At 34.0% G+C, this 25,296-nt stretch overlaps 1 long non-coding RNA gene across 1 annotated transcript; it reads left to right on the top strand.

The window, feature by feature from the left end:
* The first annotated feature begins 8,719 nt into the window (after positions 1–8,719).
* On the top strand, positions 8,720–11,265 carry LOC111807246 (uncharacterized). Its single transcript, XR_015422839.1, has 2 exons — positions 8,720–9,732; positions 9,880–11,265. It is a non-coding gene; the product is annotated as an uncharacterized LOC111807246 (long non-coding RNA).
* Positions 11,266–25,296: the final 14,031 nt, after the last annotated feature.

Below are 25,296 nucleotides of genomic sequence, written 5' to 3'. Positions count from 1 at the left end.
CTAGTGCTAAAAAAATTAAGTTTTGGTGACCATACCTTTTACATCATGTTATGGAAGATAATATGTAATAACCAAAATTTACAACACACTTTGAACTAATTGTGGTTAAAATATAACTACTACGGACATTAATTTGGCTATATGTATGTATATATATAAGAGATAGAATCCAAGTACATTTGTAGAAAAGGTTGAGTGATCTTGGAGAAGAAAATGAAGTCTCTAAGCACATTCTGTTTAATCGTGTTGGTTGCTTTGACATCAAACAATATGATGAGGTTTTGTTTTGCAAAATCTAAGCTACAATTACCGTTCGTCCGATATAAAGTGATTATTTTAAATGAGATACCTGCTTCAACTCTAACTGTTCATTGCAAGTCAAAAGACGACGATTTGGGCGAGCACGTACTGCGCACCGGAGATAATTACAACTGGAGCTTTAGAGAAAATTTTTGGATTTCTACGTTGTTTTGGTGCCAATTTAGCAGCAAATATGGACAAGTTAGTGAGAATGTTTTTTGGCCAGCCAAATGGAATTGGCTTAATTTTCAATGTGTTCATCATACCTGCACTTGGGCATGTCGAGAACAAGGTATTTACTTGTATTTTGGATCTCGCAATGCCTTCGAGTTAATGTATCAATGGAAATGATACACTCGGACTTTCATTTAATTTCAATAAATAAGTTTATGAATAAAAATTCTCATTATCTTTTATGAGGTTAAAGGTTCCATTCTAATTAAATTTGATTTTCAAAATTTTAAAATTTCAATGTCTTCAAACTAATTAGTTCAGATAGGATAGGCCTGATGTCGAGGCACTATCATGGATGGTCGATAGAAACTTTCTGGTGATGCAATGTATATGCCGGCGGTAAAAGTCACGCATGTCAATGACAACAACATGGTGCCATCAAACATATAAATCTAGGCCAAGCTTATGAGGGTTATTTTTGGTTGAGGGGACCTCATCATTCTTAAGTAGTAAGTATGATACAAGATGGTCTGCATGACAAAGTTAAGTCTCTAAACATATATTGTTGAATCATATTGATTGCTTTGAAACCAAAGAATACGAAGCACCCAAGATGCAACTTGTAGTGTAACTGTCTGATATGAAAAAAAAAATATAGTCGAGTTGGTGAGCAACTGTCTGATATCTCAAAAAAAAGAAGGCAACAAGACAAAAAACGGTAGGGTTGTTGCAACCCTTAAGCATACTAGAACGGAAAATGGGAGAACTGATGGTGTTAATATAACACATGCTGAAGCAATTTGGATCTTAGGCACTAGCATGTTCATAAGTATTAAAACTTAATGAGTTTGAATACTATCTTTTTGTAGTTCAAACTTCTTTTTCCTCACGAACCGGTTTCGAACCACCACTAGTGTCTTCTCCACTATCCTCTGGCCTTAGAACGGGATTGTGGAATCCGGTGAGTGACTAAACTTGGGAGGGATTTTGTATATATGAAGAGAGTGTTTGTGGGAGGTTTTTCTCAAGGTTTTTCACCAAGAAGATGAAGACCTTCCATGTACCATGATCACTCTATTTAAAGAGTCATGTTTGCATGTTCATGCAAATTTGAGATCACCAAATTTTGACACTCAAAATTCCACTCAAACTTAAACTTGTGGGGTTTATTTGTCAAACATGCAAGTTTGGTTAAACCAAATTTTGACACCTCAAAATTCCACTAACATGGATTTTTCCATGAAATGAAGTAACATTGTGACTTTCTTTCATTTTAATTCAACAATTAATTTGAATAATGAATTTCAAATTAGAGTAACATTAAATGATTAATTAAACTATTTAATTAATATTTAATATTAATTCAAATGCCAATCCCAATCAATTCCGACACATAATTGATTAAGATATTTAAATCTTATTTAAATATCTCAGATTCTCTTCTTTTGTTTAATTCTTAAATAAAACAAAAATGCGGTTAAATATATCGTATATATGTAGCGCATGTTCCCTAATTTGAATTCGAACACTCGAACTCACTCGTCACACTGTTCTATGGTATAGTCCGATATGAGATAGCAGAAGGATCTACTGGACCTATAGATCATGGGCTCCAACGATCCAAGATTAACCGGCTAAACTCATTAACCTTGTTAACCAACATTCGTTAACTACTAGGACACTCCACTATAGCCTAGTAGTTGCACTCCCCTCACTATAGATATATTTCTGTCCATTTGATATAACCATGATTAGTAAGTCGATCCTTCACAGGTTGTTCGTAACTAGAGCTGGGTCAATTTACCGTTTTACCCCTAAAGTTACTTCTTGTTCCTTATGTCTCACTGGTCCTCTAATGAACAATTGGTTTGTGGTCCAACTAGTAAACTGAATCCCTCTCAGGCCAATGAGAGGGTGGGGCCCCTTGTTCAAGACCTGGAGCCCGTGCTTAAGGGAACTACCTTTCTTCTATCCCTAAAAGTGGGTAGGAGTGAATTCCATCTTGCACCCCATGTCCTCAGCCATTCACCCACTCTTACCCCTGAAATGGGAAGCCTATTGAGTCGGCGAACTAGAGCCACTCTCACCCATGCAAATCTAAGGATAATTCCGAATAAACAGGAGTTCATGGTTAGCTCAGGATTAAAACCGAGTTGCCTAGGTTATCGAATAAAAAGAAAATAAGTCTCAACAGTAAACGACATTATAAAGTGAGAGTGGTTTTCTTCATGGTCCGATCTTATGCAATACTCATTGCATAGGATGCCCCCACTCACATGTCTCCACATGTACAATTTAGTGATCACATTGTTTATATCATATACAAAAGTGAGCCGCATCCATAGTGTCCCCAGAATAAGGTACTTAGCCTTATCCTTATACTATAGATCATTTTGACTATATACTTGAACTTGATCCACTCTTATGTCTCTACATATAGTTCAAGTAATCATACTATAGCCAGAGTGTTCTTAGTTTATTGGATTTAGATTAATGATCGTAAAGTTCACTTTATTCAATAACAATCTTTACGGAATAAACAACAATAATAACTTTATTGAAAATAGAATATGTTTTTGTGTTACAAACTATGAGTTTTAGGACATAAAACCCAACAAGAACATAGCTAGGACTTTATCGTAGGTCTACCTAGGACATTAAAAGGATACACAGGAATATGAGTGAACGTTGACAGACCGACCAAGTCGACACACTTCCTGCTTAGGAAGGCTACCTATACAATAGATAATTGGGCATAGCTATATACGAGAGAGATTGTTAGACTACACGGAGTTTCGGTGCCAACAATATCAGACTAAGACCAAGACTTTACGTCCGTCTTTTGCTCTAACATGCATGCTAGAGCAAATTACCCGTAGGTGGCTAGATCTAATGGTTAAGTTACATAAATGACAAATAATTTCATAATATTTTACATAAAAATGTTACTTTTTAATATTGTATTTTGAGAGTGGACTTATGTAAAGTTGACCTAGAAGAAAAAAAAAACGACCCATAAACTTAATGCACGGATGGTCGAATTTAAACTTGAACCTAAATAAAAATATTTTTTAAAAAAATTATAATTCTCAAATCTCACATTTAAGTTTAAATTCTAGATAATCATATTTTTTAAAAATGATACCTAAAAATCTATTAATGATTATAACAATATTTTGAGGTTAATAAATAAATATATTATATTATAATTAATTAATTATAGTGGTGACGACAATATGGGAGACCAACAACTTCGTTTTAAAATATTTAACAATATTTAAATGAGTAAGGTAAGACAGATTAATTTAACATAACTTTTACACCCTTTAACACGAGGTATGCTGTAATAACAAAAATTTACCGCACACTTTCAACTAATTGGGGTTAAAATATAACTTCGTGCCCCCTCACTTTGGCTATTTGTGTACCTATAAAAGAGAATAGAAATAAGTTTTTTAAAAGGGTGAGCAATCTTAGAGTAGAAAATGAAGTCTCTAAGCATTTTATGTTTAATCGTGTTCGCTGCTTTGACATCGAACAATATGATGAAATTTTGCATTGCAGAATCTGAGCTACAATTACCATTCACCCCATGGCAAGTGACAATTTTAAATTTTATGACTGCTTCAACTCTAACTGTTCATTGCAAGTCAAAGAATGATGATCTGGGTGAACATGTACTCCGCACCCGAGAAAACTACAACTGGAGTTTCAAAGAAAATTTTTGGCGTTCTACGTTGTTTTGGTGCCATTTTAGTAGCAAATATGGACAAGTTACCGGTGATGTTTTTTGGCCAGAGAAAGGGACCTGGTTTAGTGATCAATGCGTTCATCATAATTGCACTTGGGCAGGTGGTGACCAAGGTATTTACTTGTATCTTGGATCTCTCAATGCCTTGAGATTAGTGTATCATTGGAAATAATGTAATATTTCTTTCATTCAATTCTAATGAATAATTTTATGAATAAAAATGTTCGTTATTCCTAGGTTAAAGGTCCAATTCTAATAAAATTTTGACCTCAAACATTTAAAATTTCAATAATGTCTTCAAACTAATTAGTTGGGATACGTTGACTCTTAGGTCGAGACACTATCGTGGATGCATCAATAGGAACATTTTAAAAATGCTATAAATGTGACGTTGGTAAAAGTCATAGATGTTAATTGACTCCAACATGACGCCAATAGACGTGAACAAATCCACATCAAACTTACGATAGGGTGACATATAATATCTTAGATTCAAACTGATATTATATTCATAGTAAATAAATATATCCACATATCCACATCAAACTGATATCAACAAATCCACATCAAACTGATAGGGTGACATAAGTAATCGTCACACTAAATATATATATATATATATATATATATATAAACTAGTTAAGAAAGTTAGGGTGACATTACATTTGGTCAGCGGGTTCATATTATTCTATTCATAGTAAATAAATACTCCTTTAAAATGTTGAAATTCCCATCAATGGAAAGAGAGCTTTTTACAATTTTAAAATTTTCATCAACAATTAGAGGATTTGCTTAAATAAAATAAATTTACACAACTTTTTCAATTGCACCACAGTTTAAAGTTTAGCTGCATACAAGTAATTGTATAGGTACTCTTGGCCATATATATACACACACGAGACAAGATCAAAATAAGTTGTGTAAGAGAAGTGAGAAATCTCCCGAGGAAAAAAAAATAAAAAAATAATTCTCTTCACCTATTATGTTTAATCATATTGGTTGCTTTGGAACCCAACAATATGATTAAGTCGTGTTAGCAACACCTAAGTTGCAAGTTACAGATGAAACCTGTAGAGCCCAATTGACAAGAGTCCATTTTGAATTCGAGAGTGGATTCAACTCTGGTGGTTCACTGCAAGTTGAAAGATAACGATTTGGGCGAGAATGTCATCAACGCTGGAGGCAACTACAACTGGAACTTTAAAGAAAATCTTTTGAAAACCATATTGTTTTGGTGCAATTTTAACAGCAAATATGGGCAAGCTGCTAGTAACGTTTTCTTGCAAGAGCAATAGAGCTGGCTTAGTGATCAATGTGCTGATCATACCTGCATTTGGACAGGGGTAGACCGAGACATTTCCTTTCATTATAATCCTACCAACACCAATAAACTAATGTACCCTTGTAAATGATGTAATCCATTCTTCATTTGCATTATCGGGTCAATTCCATGCTATAAATAAAAACACTCATTATTTATTTTAAGGTCAAAGGTTAATCTCTTTCATATTTATTGAAATAAAAAGCATCATAGTGACAGTAAAACACACATGGGTTACAAAGAACTTTCATCCTTCAAAATTGCTCCTTCCATTGTTAAAGTGTAATCACAATAACATATGAGGTTACTTTCTACATAAATTCCTTCATGAATGTGTCAATAGAGACCTTCGTTGATGCAATGCATACAACGTCAACAAAATCTATGTATGTCGATGCCTCTAACATGATACTACCAAATGTGATGGATTCTGTGGCATAAATTAGCGTCTTTTTCTCTCTGGATTTATTTGGTTGATAAAGTGCTACCAAAAGTATAGTTTTTATTTTTATTTTTTAATCATTCTTATATATTTTTTTTTTTTGTACTAAAAAAAAAATATGTCTAAGAAGTATAAAAATGATAAATAAATAAATACATAATCTATTTTTATTTTTTTTTATTCTTTAATTTAAGCTATTAAAATGTCAAATAATGTTTTAATATTTTATCTTAATTAATATAAAAAAAATACTTTTTATTCTTTCCTTTTATAATTCTAAAAAAATACTTAATCAATTTTTTTAATACATGGGGACAAAACTTTAAACTTAACATAAAAGAACTAATAAAATACCAAATCAGTTGCTAACAAAGATACTGAAGAATTAAGAAAGTTTAGGTGACCGTCCCTTTTATATTCTGTTATGGAAGATTATTCTGTAAAATCAAAATGACATACTTTGAACTAATTGGGGTTAAAATATAACTACTTACGACCTCACTTTAGCTATATGTATGTAATATATATAAGAGATAGAATCCAAGTACATTTGTAAAAAAGGGTGAGTGACCTTGGAGAAGAAAATGAAGCCTCTCTGTTTAATCGTGTTGGTTGCTTTGACATGGAACAATATGATGAGGTTTTGTTTTGCAGAATCTAAGCTACAATTACCGTTCGTCCGATATAAAGTGATTATTATAAATGAGATACCTGTTTCAACTCTAACTATTCATTGCAAGTCAAAAGATGACGATTTGGGCGAGCACGTACTGCGCACCGGAGATAATTACAACTGGAGCTTTAGAGAAAATTTTTGGATTTCTACGTTGTTTTGGTGCCAGTTTAGCAGCAAATATGGGCAAGTTAGTGGGAATGTTTTTTGGACAGCCAAATGGAATTGGCTTAATTTTCAATGTGTTCATCACACGTGCACTTGGGCATGTCGAGACCAAGGTATTTACTTGTATTTTGGATCTCGCAATGCCTTCGAGTTAATGTATCAATGGAAATGATACACTCGGACTTTCATTTAATTTCAATAAATAAGTTTATGAATAAAAATGCTCATTATCTTTTCTGGAGTTAAAAGGTTCAATTTTAATCAAATTTAATTTTAACTTGGGAGTCTTGATTGAGTGAATCTTGAAGCCAGGGCCCCTAACTCAATAGTTTTAACTACACTTGAGATATAGAGAACCACATTAGGACCGCGAGGTGTAGAGAGATGACCTCTTAGCCGACAGTATCTGGTATAGCGTTCGAGTATGCTCTGCTTCCCTTCCTACTCTAGTGTGGTACTGTTGAGCTAGACGAGACGCCAGTTAGGGAGATGTTACCCTCCCCTTCCTACTTCAGTGTGGTACCGTTGAGCTAGGCGAGACGACTGTTCGTGAGATGTTACTCTTCCCTTCCTACTTCGGTGTGGTACCGTTGAGCTAGGCGAGACGCCAATTAGGGAGGTGTTACTCTTACCTTCCTACTCCGGTGTGGTACTGTTGAGCTTGGCGAGACGCCCGTTAGGGAAGTGTTACTCAGTGGTAGATTGACTACTCTGAATGGGGATTTGTCTTATGGTAAGATGTTGATCACGCGAGTGGGTCAAGGTCGCCTGCATGATGGGTCCGTCCTGTGGAAGGACGTTGACCATGCAGTGACTAATTCTAGCTGGGTTGTATGAGGGGTACATGTAGTTATGAGGGAACACCTCATCCTCAAACGTTGAATACTGCTTCAAAGGTTAAGTCCTTCCACCCTGTACTGTGTACTGAGAGTACCGAGACTCTAGGGTCTAGAATATAGTTGGTGGTTCTCTCCTAAACTTGGATGCGATTAAGAGCCTACAAGTAGGTTGCTTGCTGAGTATATTTTTATGCTCACCCCATCTTCCCTTCTTTTTTTCAGATACCGGTCGAGGTGGGGAGGTGTTCGAGAGGAGTGTCGTTCCGAAGCGTCAGTTCCTTGTCGGTCTTTTAGAGTCTTTTGTATTTTTTTTCTTTCATAATTGTATTTCCGGTTTGTAATATTTGACTTTAATTTTGTATTTAATTTTGGTGTCGCTGACTCCTTTTTATTGATTTAAATATTAAAAGATTTTCATCTCCTACTTTATCTTCTTTTAAAATTTTATTTTTTTTCGATTTCGTCTTTTTTATCACGATTCGATTTTTCGAAGCCTCGAAAATCGGGTCGTGACAAAAAAAATTTACAACAATAAAATAAATACATAGAGGAGGGAGGAAGCAAAGGAAAAAGAGGAAATTTGTGCACATAAATACCACTACAAGAAATGGTACATTTAATAGTATTTCCTTATAGCCTTTTTCACATGACGCCATAAAAGTCCTTAAAAAAAAAATAGGTCGGCCCAACAAAATTTCATTTTAGGGCTGTTTTTATTATTTTTATTTGTCATTCATTTTCTATTTCGTTGCTCCTTCCTTCAAGCTGTCCAGCCCATTTTTATTTTAACAATTTGGATTGCATTTCTTTTTTACAAAATTTCAAAACCCTAATCGACCATGTCAGTACGAGCTAGAGAGCGAAGGATAGTGCGAAGGGAATGAAGGAGAAGACGGAGGATATGGCGAAGGAGGGGTTGAAGAAGGCGAAGAGGACGGTGGAAGGGGCATGGGAGGTGGCGAAGGATACAACGCAGAAGATACAGGAGAGGGTTGTAGGGTCAGATGAAGATGAGGGGGAAGAAGGGAGAGGGGGGAAGAAGTTGGATAATTGAAATAATGGGTAGAGTTCCTTATAGTTGCATCAATGAAATTTCATGTTGTTTTAGGCTTTTGATCCAGAGATGTTCAATGTGTTTGTGGGAAGTGTGGAATAAGGTAGATATTTGAAGGAAATTTGTTTTGTTATCCTCTTTTTAAGTGTCTATGAATTTAAACACAAAGGAATTTAGTTCGGGTATATACATTGGGTCCAGATTTGTTGCTCTTTCCGCCAAGAGCTTTGATATGTGTTGTCCACTTCAAAGGGCAAGGTGAGATGAACCAGTATTTTTCTTTTCAATTTTTTCATGGTCTACTTCTTTCTTTTTTTTAGTTTTTTATGGCTTTCTTTCTCTGTCTTTTAGCTTTAATAATGGTGGCTCTAAATCATTTTGAACCCCATTTTCTTTGATTTGGCTTTCTGGATGTTGGAATCTCGGTCGAAAATTTGTGTTTTGAGCTTAATTTGTGGAAGGGTTTTGATTGATAAGGCTTCTAGTGGGTGGAGTCTAAGTGGGTTGCTTCGATTTTGTGCCATGGTTGTGATTGAATAGGAAAAATTGTAATGGAGGAGAGTGTCGGTTGAAAAGAGTCAAGGGATTGGTCACATTGTGCCTGAAAATGAGACGTTTGGCCATTTGATTGAAGAACATGGACGTGAGAGTAGCTCGTGCTCTGATTTTCTTACTTTAGAGACCACAGGGATTGAGGAGCACAGTCATAGTGGCTATGAGGACTCATCTTCCCCTTCTTCATTGAGTTGGTCCACTCGAAAAGCTGACGGACCCGATTGTATTAGACTTAATGTTCCTGATAAAGTAGAAAAAATTATGTTGTTAATAGGAAGCTAGAGAAGAAAGTATCTTCATCATTATGTAATTTTAATCCTCTTTCCTTTATGGGGTTTCTCCATATAAATTGTATTAATCTTTTAATGGTGTGTGGGGCTATAGAGATTGAGTTGATGAAGGAAAGATTTTCTAAACTGCTGCTTGGAGAAGATATGTTAGGCTGCGGAAATGGGGTTCGTACGACATTGGCGCTATCTAGTGCCATTACAAATATTTGTGATATGCTTTGTCTCTTTTACACCATTGTCTAATATTCTATCTAGGATTGGCATTGGTTACGGTGTCTAATGATGATTCCCTTCCCCATTGTTTTGTTATAGCCACTCTGTTTAGGTAATTGTGGCGATTAGAACCTATTCCCCAACAGAAGAAAGTGCTCGGCTTCTTTGTGTTAGCAATCATTGACGCCTACTTGGCAGGCAAGCTTGAGGTACTGGATAAGGATAACTTCAAACAGGTTTTTTTATGGCCGTATGGGTTTTGGGAAAATAAACTTTTTGCAGGAAGTATTAGATAGTTTTGAAGTTTTCCTAAACCTTAAACTCTCCTCGCGTCGTTGAAGGAAGCTTTGCATTCCTCCAAGCTCTTGTCCACCTACATCAACTAAAGTAGGTGATGATGCATTTAAAATTTCAAATAAAGTTATCACAATATAGGAAGATTTGAGTCCAAATAAAGTTCGAAGGCGAAGTCGAAGTGAATTAGAATAATACATTGCATAAAAGCTTCAAAGAAAATCCTTTCCATGTGAGCTTACATTTATGAGACTTAAGCATGTGAACGACCACAACCAAAAAAACCATCTACGATTAAATAGAAGCTGCCAAAGCAGCTCCTTCAAGCCCCAAACATGACCAGATCTTTGCCCAAACTTGTTCAACACTAAATCATAACAAAATTCATCCCTTCACAACATTGCAGGGTAAGAGCACTATCTCTCATTGAAGTGTTGTGATATTGTGGCTAAGTTGCATGGTTGAACTTGTTTTCATTAGTTGTCTTGTTGTGGTATTATTTCTATTTTTCGTAAAGTGATTGTCGTTCAAACATTCAGCCAAGACACAAGACCTCCAAAACCATATGTTTTCTTATTCTATTGCTTGTTTTTTCTCTATGTTATTATTACTCTTTTAAATTCTCATATTCCAACCCCATCCCTAGATGAAGCTTGCTGGATGAATTTATTATGGGTTGGAAAAACCTTTTTATTCCTTTTCGTTCCTTAGTATTTTAGTATTTTTTTGAGTTGTCATATTTTTTAGAATACATTGCATATCATAGGTGATGGTTTTGAGAGTTTGTTTACCGCCCTATACTGCTTAAAATTCTCTCAAAGTTATGAAATAGAGTAAGGTTAGTCCATTGGAACTTTTTTTTGTAGATAGACCTAGAAAAACTCCTCAGCACTAGAAGGTTCAGGAAGGAGAGAGAAGCCTATGACCTACACATATAGAGGTACACATGCTACCTTCTTTTTATTGGGTTATTGGTTATTTATAGGAAATGGAAGGTGATAGAAGACTACAATACAGAGGCATGAAGCAATCCCAAACAATCGAGCCATCCAAATAATGGAGAATACTTTATTTTGTATTGTTTGAAGAACTTTTTTATTATACGAAATTACTGAATACTCATTTTGTAATGTAAATAGATGATGAAGTTTCAATTGTGAATGGAAATTACAGTATTTAACTTGCAATGAATTGTTTGGGTGTGGATTTAGTTAAAAATGAATACATGAATAGATTTTTTTTTTCAAAATATAATTAATGAAATGATAATTAAATAATAAATGATCAAATGACATTGTTAGCATAAGATTAAAACTATGAATATTATATTATAGCGTTAACAAAATGTTATAATAAGTTAAAAATAACATAATATTTTAGCTATATTCAACCTGCTATAGCTTTAATAAAATGCTATGAAATATTTTTATAACAATGTATATAAGCTATAGTTTTATACTATATTATAGCATATATTATAGCTATAAAAACACGCTATAAAAAATCCTAGACTTTTAATAACATGGATTGTCATGACGTACGAAAAATGCTATAAAAATTCTATGATAGTGTTTTTCGTATGTTATTGTATTCATTATTTGTTGTAGTGTACATAGATGAAAAAGGGAAAATTTTAATAGAGAATACAAAGATGAAGTGAACATAATTAAAGTAAATAAGAAGAAATGAGACCGACTAAAAAGGGAAAATTTAATGGAGGAAATGAAAGATTTGGTGAACATTAAAAAAATAAATAAATAAATAAATAAAAAAGAAAATAAAAAGAAAAAGAAAAGAGGAAAAAGTGGAGTAATCTTAAGAAAAACATAATGAGTCTTTTAATGTGGTACAATTCAACAATGAATTACAATTGATTGATCGACCAAGATAATTTATAACAAAATTAAAAAAAAAAATCTAGGAAATAAAGACAGAAGTAAAAATGAGAGACATGAAATTAATCAAATTGTCTTTGGTTATCTGTGTAATTCAAGTAGAATAATATTGCCACCACCCTTTATGTAAATATGAGAGACATGAAATTGATTAAACTGTCTTTTTCAATTGCAGCACGGTTTAATGTTTAACTGCATACACGTAATTGAATAGGTACTCAATTTGCCTAAAGTCTCAATATTGATTTCTTTGGAACCAAACAATACGATTAAGTCGAGTTTAGCAGCATCCGAGATGCAAGTTACACTGTTAACATCCAAGATGCAACCTGTACTGAACAATTGGCAAGAGACAATTTTGAATACGGTGGCGGATTCAACTCTAGTGGTTCACTTCAAGTCGAATGGTAACGATTTGGACGAACATGTCATCAACGCTAGAGGCAATTACAACGGGAACTTTAAAGAAAATATTTTGCAAACCACATTATTTTGGTGAAATTTTAGCAGCAAATACGGGCGAGCTACTAATAATGTTGGCCAGAACAACATAGCTGGCTTAGCGATCAATGTGTTGATCATAATTGCATTTGGACACGGGTAGACCCAAGCATTTCCTTTCATTATAATCCTACCAAAGCCAATAAACTAATGTATCCTTGTAAATGATGTAATCCATAATTCATTTGCATTGTCTCGTCAATCTCAAGCTATAAATAAAAACACTCATTATTTATTTTTAGGTCAAAGGTTCAATCTGTTTCGTATTTATTAAAATAAAAAGCATCATAAAGATACTGACCCTAAGACGCACATAGGTTACCAAAAAAAAAAAAAAAAAAAAAAACGGTCATCCTTCAAAATTTCTCCTTTCTAACTTAGTAGTGATAATTTGTACTTTCTTTCCATTGTTAAAGTATAATCACAATAACATATGAGGTTACTTTCTACTCAAACTCTCTCATGAATGTGTCAATAGAGACCTTGGTCGACCAGATGAAATGCATACCATGTCAACAAAAGCTACTTAATAAAAAAAAAAAAAAATACATAAAAGAAGTAATAAAATACAACCCATAAATTTAATACTTTTTAATTTTGCATTTTAAACTTCTGAAAATACACCCCATAAATTTAATACTTAATCAATTTTTTTAATACATAAATAATTAAGGGTCGAACTTTAAACTTTACATTAAAAGAACTAATAAAATACAAAATGAGTTGCTAACAAAAACAAGCCCCTAACTAGTGCTAAAAAAATTAAGTTTTGGTGACCATACTTTTACAAGTACATTTGTAGAAAAGGTTGAGTGATCTTGGAGAAGAAAATGAAGTCTCTAAGCACATTCTGTTTAATCGTGTTGGTTGCTTTGACATCAAACAATATGATGAAGTTTTGTTTTGCAGAATCTAAGCTACAATTACCGTTCGTCCGATATAAAGTGATTATTATAAATGAGATACCTGCTTCAACTCTAACTGTTCATTGCAAGTCAAAAGACGACGATTTGGGCGAGCACGTACTGCGCACCGGAGATAATTACAACTGGAGCTTTAGAGAAAATTTTTGGATTTCTACGTTGTTTTGGTGCCAATTTAGCAGCAAATATGGACAAGTTAGTGGGAATGTTTTTTGGCCAGCCAAATGGAATTGGCTTAATTTTCAATGTGTTCATCATACCTGCACTTGGGCATGTCGAGAACAAGGTATTTACTTGTATTTTGGATCTCGCAATGCCTTCGAGTTAATGTATCAATGGAAATGATACACTCGGACTTTCATTTAATTTCAATAAATAAGTTTATGAATAAAATTGCTCGTTATCTTTTATGAGGTTAAAGGTTCCATTCTAATCAAATTTGATTTTCAAAATTTTAAAATTTCAATGTCTTCAAACTAATTAGTTCAGATAGGATAGGCCTGATGTCGAGGCACTATCATGGATGGTCGATAGAAACTTTCTGGTGATGCAATGTATATGCCGGCGGTAAAAGTCACGCATGTCAATGACAACAACATGGTGCCATCAAACATATAAATCTAGGCCAAGCTTATGAGGGTTATTTTTGGTTGAGGGACCTCATCATTCTTAAGTAGTAAGTATGATACAAGATGCTCTGCATGACAAAGTTAAGTCTCTAAACATATATTGTTGAATCATATTGATTGCTTTGAAACCAAAGAATACGAAGCACCCAAGATGCAACTTGTAGTGTAACTGTCTGATATGAAAAAAAAAATATAGTCGAGTTGGTGAGCAACTGTCTGATATCTCAAAAAAAAGAAGGCAACAAGACAAAAAACGGTAGGGTTGTTGCAACCCTTAAGCATACTAGAACGGAAAATGGGAGAACCGATGGTGTTAATATAACACATGCTGAAGCAATTTGGATCTTAGGCACTAGCATGTTCATAAGTATTAAAACTTAATGAGTTTGAATACTATCTTTTTGTAGTTCAAACTTCTTTTTCCTCACGAACCGGTTTCGAACCACCACTAGTGTCTTCTCCACTATCCTCTGGCCTTAGAACGGGATTGTGGAATCCGGTGAGTGACTAAACTTGGGAGGGATTTTGTATATATGAAGAGAGTGTTTGTGGGAGGTTTTTCTCAAGGTTTTTCACCAAGAAGATGAAGACCTTCCATGTACCATGATCACTCTATTTAAAGAGTCATGTTTGCATGTTCATGCAAATTTGAGATCACCAAATTTTGACACTTACAATTCCACTCAAATGTTTGGGATTATGTGGCAAACATGGTGTTTGAGTTAACCAAATTTTGACACTCAAAATTCCACTCAAACTTAAACTTGTGGGGTTTATTTGTCAAACATGCAAGTTTGGTTAAACCAAATTTTGACACCTCAAAATTCCACTAACATGGATTTTTCCATGAAATGAAGTAACATTGTGACTTTCTTTCATTTTAATTCAACAATTAATTTGAATAATGAATTTCAAATTAGAGTAACATTAAATGATTAATTAAACTATTTAATTAATATTTAATATTAATTCAAATGCCAATCCCAATCAATTCCGACACATAATTGATTAAGATATTTAAATCTTATTTAAATATCTCAGATTCTCTTCTTTTGTTTAATTCTTAAATAAAACAAAAATGCGGTTAAATATATCGTATATATGTAGCGCATGTTCCCTAATTTGAATTCGAACACTCGAACTCACTCGTCACACTGTTCTATGGTATAGTCCGATATGAGCTAGCAGAAGGATCTACTGGACCTATAGATCATGGGCTCCAACGATCCAAGATTAACCGGCTAAACTCATTAACCTTGTTAACCAACATTCGTTAACTACTAGGACACTCCACTATAGCCTAGTAGTTGCACTCCCCTCACTATAGATATATTTCTGTCCATTTGATATAACCATGATTAGTAAGTCGATCCTTCACAGGTTGTTCGTAACTAGAGCTGGGTCAATTTACCGTTTTACCCCTAAAGTTACTTCTTGTTCCTTATGTCTCACTGGTCCTCTAATGAACAATTGGTTTGTGGTCCAACTAGTAAACTGAATCCCTCTCAGGCCAATGAGAGGGTGGGGCCCCTTGTTCAAGACCTGGAGCCCGTGCTTAAGGGAACTACCTTTCTTCTATCCCTAAAAGTGGGTAGGAGTGAATTCCATCTTGCACCCCATGTCCTCAGCCATTCACCCAGTCTTACCCCTGAAATGGGAGGCCTATTGAGTCGGCGAACTAGAGCCACTCTCACCCATGCAAATCTAAGGATAATTCCGAATAAACAGGAGTTCATGGTTAGCTCAGGATTAAAACCGAGTTGCCTAGGTTATCGAATAAAAAGAAAATAAGTTTCAACAGTAAACGCCATTATAAAGTGAGAGTGGTTTTCTTCATGGTCCGATCTTATGCAATACTCATTGCATAGGATGCCCCCACTCACATGTCTCCACATGTACAATTTAGTGATCACATTGTTTATATCATATACAAAAGTGGGCCGCATCCATAGTGTCCCCAGAATAAGGTACTTAGCCTTATCCTTATACTATAGATCATTTTGACTATATACTTGAACTTGATCCACTCTTATGTCTCTACATATAGTTCAAGTAATCATACTATAGCCAGAGTGTTCTTAGTTTATTGGATTTAGATTAATGATCGTAAAGTTCACTTTATTCAATAACAATCTTTACGGAATAAACAACAATAATAACTTTATTGAAAATAGAATATGTTTTTGTTTACAAACTATGAGTTTTAGGACATAAAACCCAACAAGAACATAGCTAGGACTTTATCGTAGGTCTACCTAGGACATTAAAAGGATACACAGGAATATGAGTGAACGTTGACAGACCGACCAAGTCGACACACTTCCTGCTTAGGAAGGCTACCTATACAATAGATAATTGGGCATAGCTATATACGAGAGAGATTGTTAGACTACACGGAGTTTCGGTGCCAACAATATCAGACTAAGACCAAGACTTTACGTCCGTCTTTTGCTCTAACATGCATGCTAGAGCAAATTACCCGTAGGTGGCTAGATCTAATGGTTAAGTTACATAAATGACAAATAATTTCATAATATTTTACATAAAAATGTTACTTTTTAATATTGTATTTTGAGAGTGGACTTATGTAAAGTTGACCTAGAAGAAAAAAAAAAAAACGACCCATAAACTTAATGCACGGATGGTCGAATTTAAACTTGAACCTAAATAAAAATATTTTTTAAAAAAATTATAATTCTCAAATCTCACATTTAAGTTTAAATTCTAGATAATCATATTTTTTAAAAATGATACCTAAAAATCTATTAATGATTATAACAATATTTTGAGGTTAATAAATAAATATATTATATTATAATTAATTAATTATAGTGGTGACGACAATATGGGAGACCAACAACTTCGTTTTAAAATATTTAACAATATTTAAATGAGTAAGGTAAGACAGATTAATTTAACATAACTTTTACACCCTTTAACACGAGGTATGCTGTAATAACAAAAATTTACCGCACACTTTCAACTAATTGGGGTTAAAATATAACTTCGTGCCCCCTCACTTTGGCTATTTGTGTACCTATAAAAGAGAATAGAAATAAGTTTTTTAAAAGGGTGAGCAATCTCAGAGTAGAAAATGAAGTCTCTAAGTATTTTATGTTTAATCGTGTTCGCTGCTTTGACATCGAACAATATGATGAAATTTTGCATTGCAGAATCTGAGCTACAATTACCATTCACCCCATGGCAAGTGACAATTTTAAATTTTATGACTGCTTCAACTCTAACTGTTCATTGCAAGTCAAAGAATGATGATCTGGGTGAACATGTACTCCGCACCCGAGAAAACTACAACTGGAGTTTCAAAGAAAATTTTTGGCGTTCTACGTTGTTTTGGTGCCATTTTAGTAGCAAATATGGACAAGTTACCGGTGATGTTTTTTGGCCAGAGAAAGGGACCTAGTTTAGTGATCAATGCGTTCATCATAATTGCACTTGGGCAGGTGGTGACCAAGGTATTTACTTGTATCTTGGATCTCTCAATGCCTTGAGATTAGTGTATCATTGGAAATAATGTAATATTTCTTTCATTCAATTCTAATGAATAATTTTATGAATAAAAATGTTCGTTATTCCTAGGTTAAAGGTCCAATTCTAATAAAATTTTGACCTCAAACATTTAAAATTTCAATAATGTCTTCAAACTAATTAGTTGGGATACGTTGACTCTTAGGTCGAGACACTATCGTGGATGCATCAATAGGAACATTTTAAAAATGCTATAAATGTGACGTTGGTAAAAGTCATAGATGTTAATTGACTCCAACATGACGCCAATAGACGTGAACAAATCCACATCAAACTTACGATAGGGTGACATATAATATCTTAGATTCAAACTGATATTATATTCATAGTAAATAAATATATCCACATATCCACATCAAACTGATATCAACAAATCCACATCAAACTGATAGGGTGACATAAGTAATCGTCACACTAAATATATATATATATATATATATATATATATATAAACTAGTTAAGAAAGTTAGGGTGACATTACATTTGGTCAGCGGGTTCATATTATTCTATTCATAGTAAATAAATACTCCTTTAAAATGTTGAAATTCCCATCAATGGAAAGAGAGCTTTTTACAATTTTAAAATTTTCATCAACAATTAGAGGATTTGCTTAAATAAAATAAATTTACACAACTTTTTCAATTGCACCACAGTTTAAAGTTTAGCTGCATACAAGTAATTGTATAGGTACTCTTGGCCATATATATACACACACGAGACAAGATCAAAATAAGTTGTGTAAGAAAAGTGAGAAATCTCCCGAGGAAAAAAAAATAAAAAAATAATTCTCTTCACCTATTATGTTTAATCATATTGGTTGCTTTGGAACCCAACAATATGATTAAGTCGTGTTAGCAACACCTAAGTTGCAAGTTACAGATGAAACCTGTAGAGCCCAATTGACAAGAGTCCATTTTGAATTCGAGAGTGGATTCAACTCTGGTGGTTCACTGCAAGTTGAAAGATAACGATTTGGGCGAGAATGTCATCAACGCTGGAGGCAACTACAACTGGAACTTTAAAGAAAATCTTTTGAAAACCATATTGTTTTGGTGCAATTTTAACAACAAATATGGGCAAGCTACTAGTAACGTTTTCTTGCAAGAGCAATAGAGCTGGCTTAGTGATCAATGTGCTGATCATACCTGCATTTGGACAGGGGTAGACCGAGACATTTCCTTTCATTATAATCCTACCAACACCAATAAACTAATGTACCCTTGTAAATGATGTAATCCATTCTTCATTTGCATTCTCGGGTCAATTCCATGCTATAAATAAAAACACTCATTATTTATTTTAAGGTCAAAGGTTAATCTCTTTCATATTTATTGAAATAAAAAGCATCATAGTGATAGTGACGGTAAAACACACACCGGTTACAAAGAACTTTCATCCTTCAAAATTGCTCCTTCCATTGTTAAAGTGTAATCACAATAACATATGAGGTTACTTTCTACAGAAACTCTCCCATTAATGTGTCAATAGAGACCTTCGTTGATGCAATGCATACAATGCCAACAAAAGCTACGTATGTCGATGCCTCTAACATGATACTACCAAATGTGATGGATTTTGTGGCATAAATTAGCGTCTTTTTCTCTCTGGATTTGTTTGGTTGATAAAGTGCTACCAAAAGTATAGTTTTTATTTTTATTTTTTAATCATTCTTATATATTTTTTTTGTACTAAAAAAAAAATATGTCTAAGAAGTATAAAAATGATAAATAAATAAATACATAATCTATTTTTATTTTTTTTTATTCTTTTATTTAAGCTATTAAAATGTCAAATAATGTTTTAATATTTTATCTTAATTAATATTAAAAAAAAATACTTTTTATTCTTTCCTTTTATATTTCTAAAAGAAAAATACACCCCATAAATTTAATACTTAATCAATTTTTTTAATACATAGGGACAAAACTTTAAACTTAACATAAAAGAACTAATAAAATACCAAATCAGTTGCTAACAAAGATACTGAAAAATTAAGAAAGTTTAGGTGACCGTCCCTTTTATATTCTGTTATGGAAGATTATTCTGTAAAATCAAAATGACATACTTTGAACTAATTGGGGTTAAAATATAACTACTTACGACCTCACTTTAGCTATATGTATGTAATATATATAAGAGATAGAATCCAAGTACATTTGTAAAAAAGGGTGAGTGACCTTGGAGAAGAAAATGAAGTCTCTAAGTACATTCTGTTTAATCGTGTTGGTTGCTTTGACATGGAACAATATGATGAGGTTTTGTTTTGCAGAATCTAAGCTACAATTACCGTTCGTCCGATATAAAGTGATTATTATAAATGAGATACCTGCTTCAACTCTAACTGTTCATTGCAAGTCAAAAGATGACGATTTGGGCGAGCACGTACTGCGCACCGGAGATAATTACAACTGGAGCTTTAGAGAAAATTTTTGGATTTCAACATTGTTTTGGTGCCAGTTTAGCAGCAAATATGGACAAGTTAGTGGGAATGTTTTTTGGACAGCCAAATGGAATTGGCTTAATTTTCAATGTGTTCATCACACGTGCACTTGGGCATGTCGAGAACAAGGTATTTACTTGTATTTTGGATCTCGCAATGCCTTCGAGTTAATGTATCAATGGAAATGATACACTCGGACTTTCATTCAATTTCAATAAATAAGTTTATGAATAAAAATGCTCATTATCTTTTCTGGAGTTAAAAGGTTCAATTTTAATCAAATTTAACTTTCAACCGAAAAAAAGATAAAACAAAGTAAATAAAAAGAGAATGTAACACCCGAACCCCGACCACAAATTAGGAAATATGGTCAAAGTCAATCCAGGGTATTTTGGTCATTCTGCCGTCTTCCTCGTTAAGAGCCTGAATTGGAGGTTAGTAAAAGATAAATAAAAGAAAGAAAAAAAAAAAAAAAAAACTAATGAACGAGAGGAAAAGAAAAGAAATAAAAAAAGAAAAATAAAATAGAGAGAGAAAGAAGGTTCTAGAGAGGAGGGGAAGTAACCGCCACTTCGGATCCGGCCACGAGGAGTCCGATTCCGACGGAGATTTCTTCACAAATACTTCACAGAACCTATAGGAAGCATTCTGGACCTTTGAATCGTCCAAAACCGTCATGGAACGGAGAAAATCCGTAGGTAAATTCTTGAACCTTCGTTTTCGGATTTTCCTAAGATCTGTGAGAAATATGAGGATTTAGATTCTCAAATTTAAGTATGTTAATCTAGAGTGGTTTGCGCTCATAACCCATGAAGGAAGTCTTGATCGATTCAGATCGAAAATAGGAGTTCTGGCTTTCACCAAAGGATGTAAGTATTGACGTTTCTTGCCAATTTTGGACTAAGTTTATTGTGTCTATGGTTAGAAATAAATTACAAGAAGAATACCTATATGTGGATGGACATGAGGTCTACAAATCTCGTGAAGGATTCATGTTAATCCGAGTTATGGAGAAAGAAATACGAAAATGCAAAGAAAATAGAAAATAATCGGTTTTCTAAAAAACCGTAGAGATGAGAGGAAGAAGACGAACGGCGGAGGGACGCATGTCAGGAAAGGAGAGGGCCACGCGTCGGCAGAAAGATGGGACACGTGTCCGGCGTGGAATGGCGGAGGAAAATGACAAAAAAAAAATATTGCATCAAGTAAGGTTTGACGACCGGCGCCCGCTACCAGATCCGTGAACCCGCGCGCGACCCGAAACCATCAACCGACCTGTCCCTACGTTCGCCATGCGTCAGCGTGGGAAAAATCACAGTGGGCCAATCAGCACTCGCCTACCAAAGATGCAACCTGTACTGTCCAATTGGCAAGAGACAATTTTGAATACGGTGGGGGATTCAACTCTGGTGGTTCACTTCAAGTCGATTGGTAACGATTTGGACGAACATGTCATCAACGCTAGAGGCAATTACAACGGGAACTTTAAAGAAAATATTTTGCAAACCACATTATTTTGGTGAAATTTTAGCAGCAAATATGGGCAAGCTACTAATAATGTTGGCCAGAACAACATAGTTGGCTTAGCGATCAATGTGTTGATCATAATTGCATTTGGACACGGGTAGACCCAAGCATTTCCTTTCATTATAATCCTACCAAAGCCAATAAACTAATGTATCCTTGTAAATGATGTAATCCATAATTCATTTGCATTGTCTCGTCAATCTCAGGCTATAAATAAAAACACTCATTATTTATTTTTAGGTCAAAGGTTCAATCTGTTTCGTATTTATTAAAATAAAAAGCATCATAAAGATACAGACCCTAAAACGCACATAGGTTACCAAAAAAAAAAAAAAAAAAAAAAAAAAAAAACTGTCATCCTTCAAAATTTCTCCTTTCTAACTTAGTAGTGATAATTTGTACTTTCTTTCGATTGTTAAAGTGTAATCACAATAACATATGAGGTTACTTTCTATTGAAACTCTCTCATGAATGTGTCAATAGAGACCTTGGTCGACCAGATGAAATGCATACCATGTCAACAAAAGCTACTTAATAAAAAAAAAATACATAAAAGAACTAATAAAATACAACCCATAAATTTAATACTTTTTAATTTTGCATTTTAAACTTCTGAAAAATACACCCCATAAATTTAATACTTAATCAATTTTTTTAATACATAAATAATTAAGGGTCGAACTTTAAACTTTACATTAAAAGAACTAATAAAATACAAAATGAGTTGCTAACAAAAACAAGCCCCTAACTAGTGCTAAAAAAATTAAGTTTTGGTGACCATACCTTTTACATCATGTTATGGAAGATAATATGTAATAACCAAAATTTACAACACACTTCGAACTAATTGTGGTTAAAATATAACTACTAAGGACCTTAATTTGGCTATATGTATGTATATATATAAGAGATAGAATCCAAGTACATTTGTAGAAAAGGTTGAGTGATCTTGGAGAAGAAAATGAAGTCTCTAAGCACATTCTGTTTAATCGTGTTGGTTGCTTTGACATCAAACAATATGATGAGCTTTTGTTTTGCAGAATCTAAGCTACAATTACCGTTCGTCCGATATAAAGTGATTATTTTAAATGAGATACCTGCTTCAACTCTAACTGTTCATTGCAAGTCAAAAGACGACGATTTGGGCGAGCACGTACTGCGCACCGGAGATAATTACAACTGGAGCTTTAGAGAAAATTTTTGGATTTCTACGTTGTTTTGGTGCCAATTTAGCAGCAAATATGGACAAGTTAGTGAGAATGTTTTTTGGCCAGCCAAATGGAATTGGCTTAATTTTCAATGTGTTCATCATACCTGCACTTGGGCATGTCGAGAACAAGGTATTTACTTGTATTTTGGATCTCGCAATGCCTTCGAGTTAATGTATCAATGGAAATGATACACTCGGACTTTCCGTTAATTTCAATAAATAAGTTTATTTATAAAAATGCTCATTATCTTTTATGAGGTTAAAGGTTCCATTCTAATCAAATTTGATTTTCAAAATTTTAAAATTGCAATGTCTTGAAACTAATTAGTTCGGATAGGATAGGCTGATGTCGAGGCACTATCATGAAGGGTCGATAGAAACTTTCTAGTCATGCTATGTTTATGACGGCGGTAAAAGTCACGCATGTCAATGACAACAACATGGTGCCAACAGACATAAACAAATCTATGTGTAACGACCTGAAACTTTATGCTTAATTTAAGGTCGCTACTGTATACGTAGTATAAACATTGAATGCGGAATACTTCATTTAAATTCCATAAAACAAACATAACATTTATCTTAAAACACAGTGATATGAACCAAGAGACATTAATTATACAATATGCTTCAATGAAGATATGAAGAAAATATTATTGAAATTATCGAAAGATATTTTAATTCATGACAAATTGAAGAGGAATGAAGTTTCATGTTATAAATTTTGGGTGGATTACAATTTAGAATTATTGTACTTGATTAATGTATTTTAAGAGTTTTTATTTACTTTAGGTTACAATGGCCATTAAGTATGAATGTTACAACTCTTGGAATGCCTTTAATAGTTTCATTTTGAGGCTATATAAAGTCATGTACGTTGTATTTGTAAGAAGACTGGGAAAATGGAGTAAAAGAAGCATTTGTGCTCTTCTTTAGCCAATGGCTAAGTTTCTTTGCAATTCTATGTAGTTTAGGTTGCATGTAGAATCATTCAAGCTCGACATAATCAATCTTGCTTGTGAAGTGATTCGAATCTCAAGCAAGTGTTCTTGCATTGAAATATTTGATCAACAAGAATCATTCAAGCTAGACATGATCGATCTTGCTTGTGGAGTGATTCGAATCTCAAACAATGTTCTTGTCTTGAGATATTCGATCAAAAAGGTAATCCGAATCTTACTCCCCTTGTAGTGATTCCTTATCTTATCACACAGCCATGGACTTACGTGTTTCGAAAACATCTTTAAAATGACACAACAAACGACTAAATCAAATAAATAAGAGTAAGTTAAAAACATTTTATTCTAGCTTACTAAGAAAATAAATACCACTATCCTATGCATGTGCCATGGTCTCGAGTTGCGATGCCGTCGTCAGCCGTACAGGAATGTCTTGCCTTAACCTAAAAAATGTAATAGCACATGGCTTGAGTATTTAAAGAAATCCTTAGTAAGTGACTCCACTATTGGGGTTAAATGCAACAATCACATGCAAACGAGATGATGGGACCTATCTTTAAATCTGTCTTCCTACGATGCTGTTCTAACGGGTAATTTGGACGTGTACCATATACTCTACACATAGCTCATACATGCGAGTATGGGCTCACCAGTCAGTTCACATACCGCTGGGCCACTTTCCTTGTCCGGCGAGCATACTCTGGAAGCTACTTAGGCCGGATACCCGTTAGAACTAGTCACCGTCACGGCAGCGCTATGCAAACATAACAATCGTTGTCCTACCATTGGATGTACGCGTTCGTACCCTTGTGATGGAATAGGGGTATCCCTCAAATGCATGAGCACACATAATGCATGAGGTCCCCAATATTTCTACTTTTATTATTAATGAATATAACACCGCTATCATCTTTTATGCTTAACATGTCATTTCTCATTTTCAGTCTACGTATCATACATAATTCTAACAGGGTTACATTTCATTTCATTTGTCGTGATATCATGTCATTCATAACATGTTGTATACATACAATTTAGAAAACATAACATAACGCTTCATGCTTTTAACATGTCATTTCATAACGTGCAATTCATACAACAATTACCTCAATGGTCACACAAAACAATCTAAACATGACACATCACATCACTATATATCGTATCATAAACATTGAGTATCGTAAACACTTCGTGGTCATATCGTTCCCTAACTTATCATAGCCTTAACGTTCTTATACCTATCACAGTCATATCGTTACGTGAACGCACCTTAGTCATATCATCACAGGAACGTATCCTAACACTATCGTTCTATCAATCTATCACAAATCTATCCCTTTCTACCCATATCCTAACCATATTCTTTCATCAATCTCTCCTATCCATAGCACTTCAGTATGTAACCTAACCTTAACATTTCATGAATGTATCTTACTCCTATCGTTACTTTTCGTTTTGTGCATCCTTCTCGTATCCTATTTCAAACATATCCTTGAACACATCGTACCTCAATTATTATCATACAATTCACATATTACGACATAACATAAACATAATATAAGCATACCGATTCACATATAATTCACACATAT

The sequence above is a fragment of the Cucurbita pepo genome, chromosome 11 (genome assembly GCF_057944985.1).
Source record: "Cucurbita pepo subsp. pepo isolate OVF chromosome 11, ASM5794498v1, whole genome shotgun sequence".
NCBI lineage: Eukaryota > Viridiplantae > Streptophyta > Magnoliopsida > Cucurbitales > Cucurbitaceae > Cucurbita > Cucurbita pepo.
Note: the sequence above shows the minus strand (reverse complement) of the source record. Positions and strands in the feature narration are given on the sequence as shown.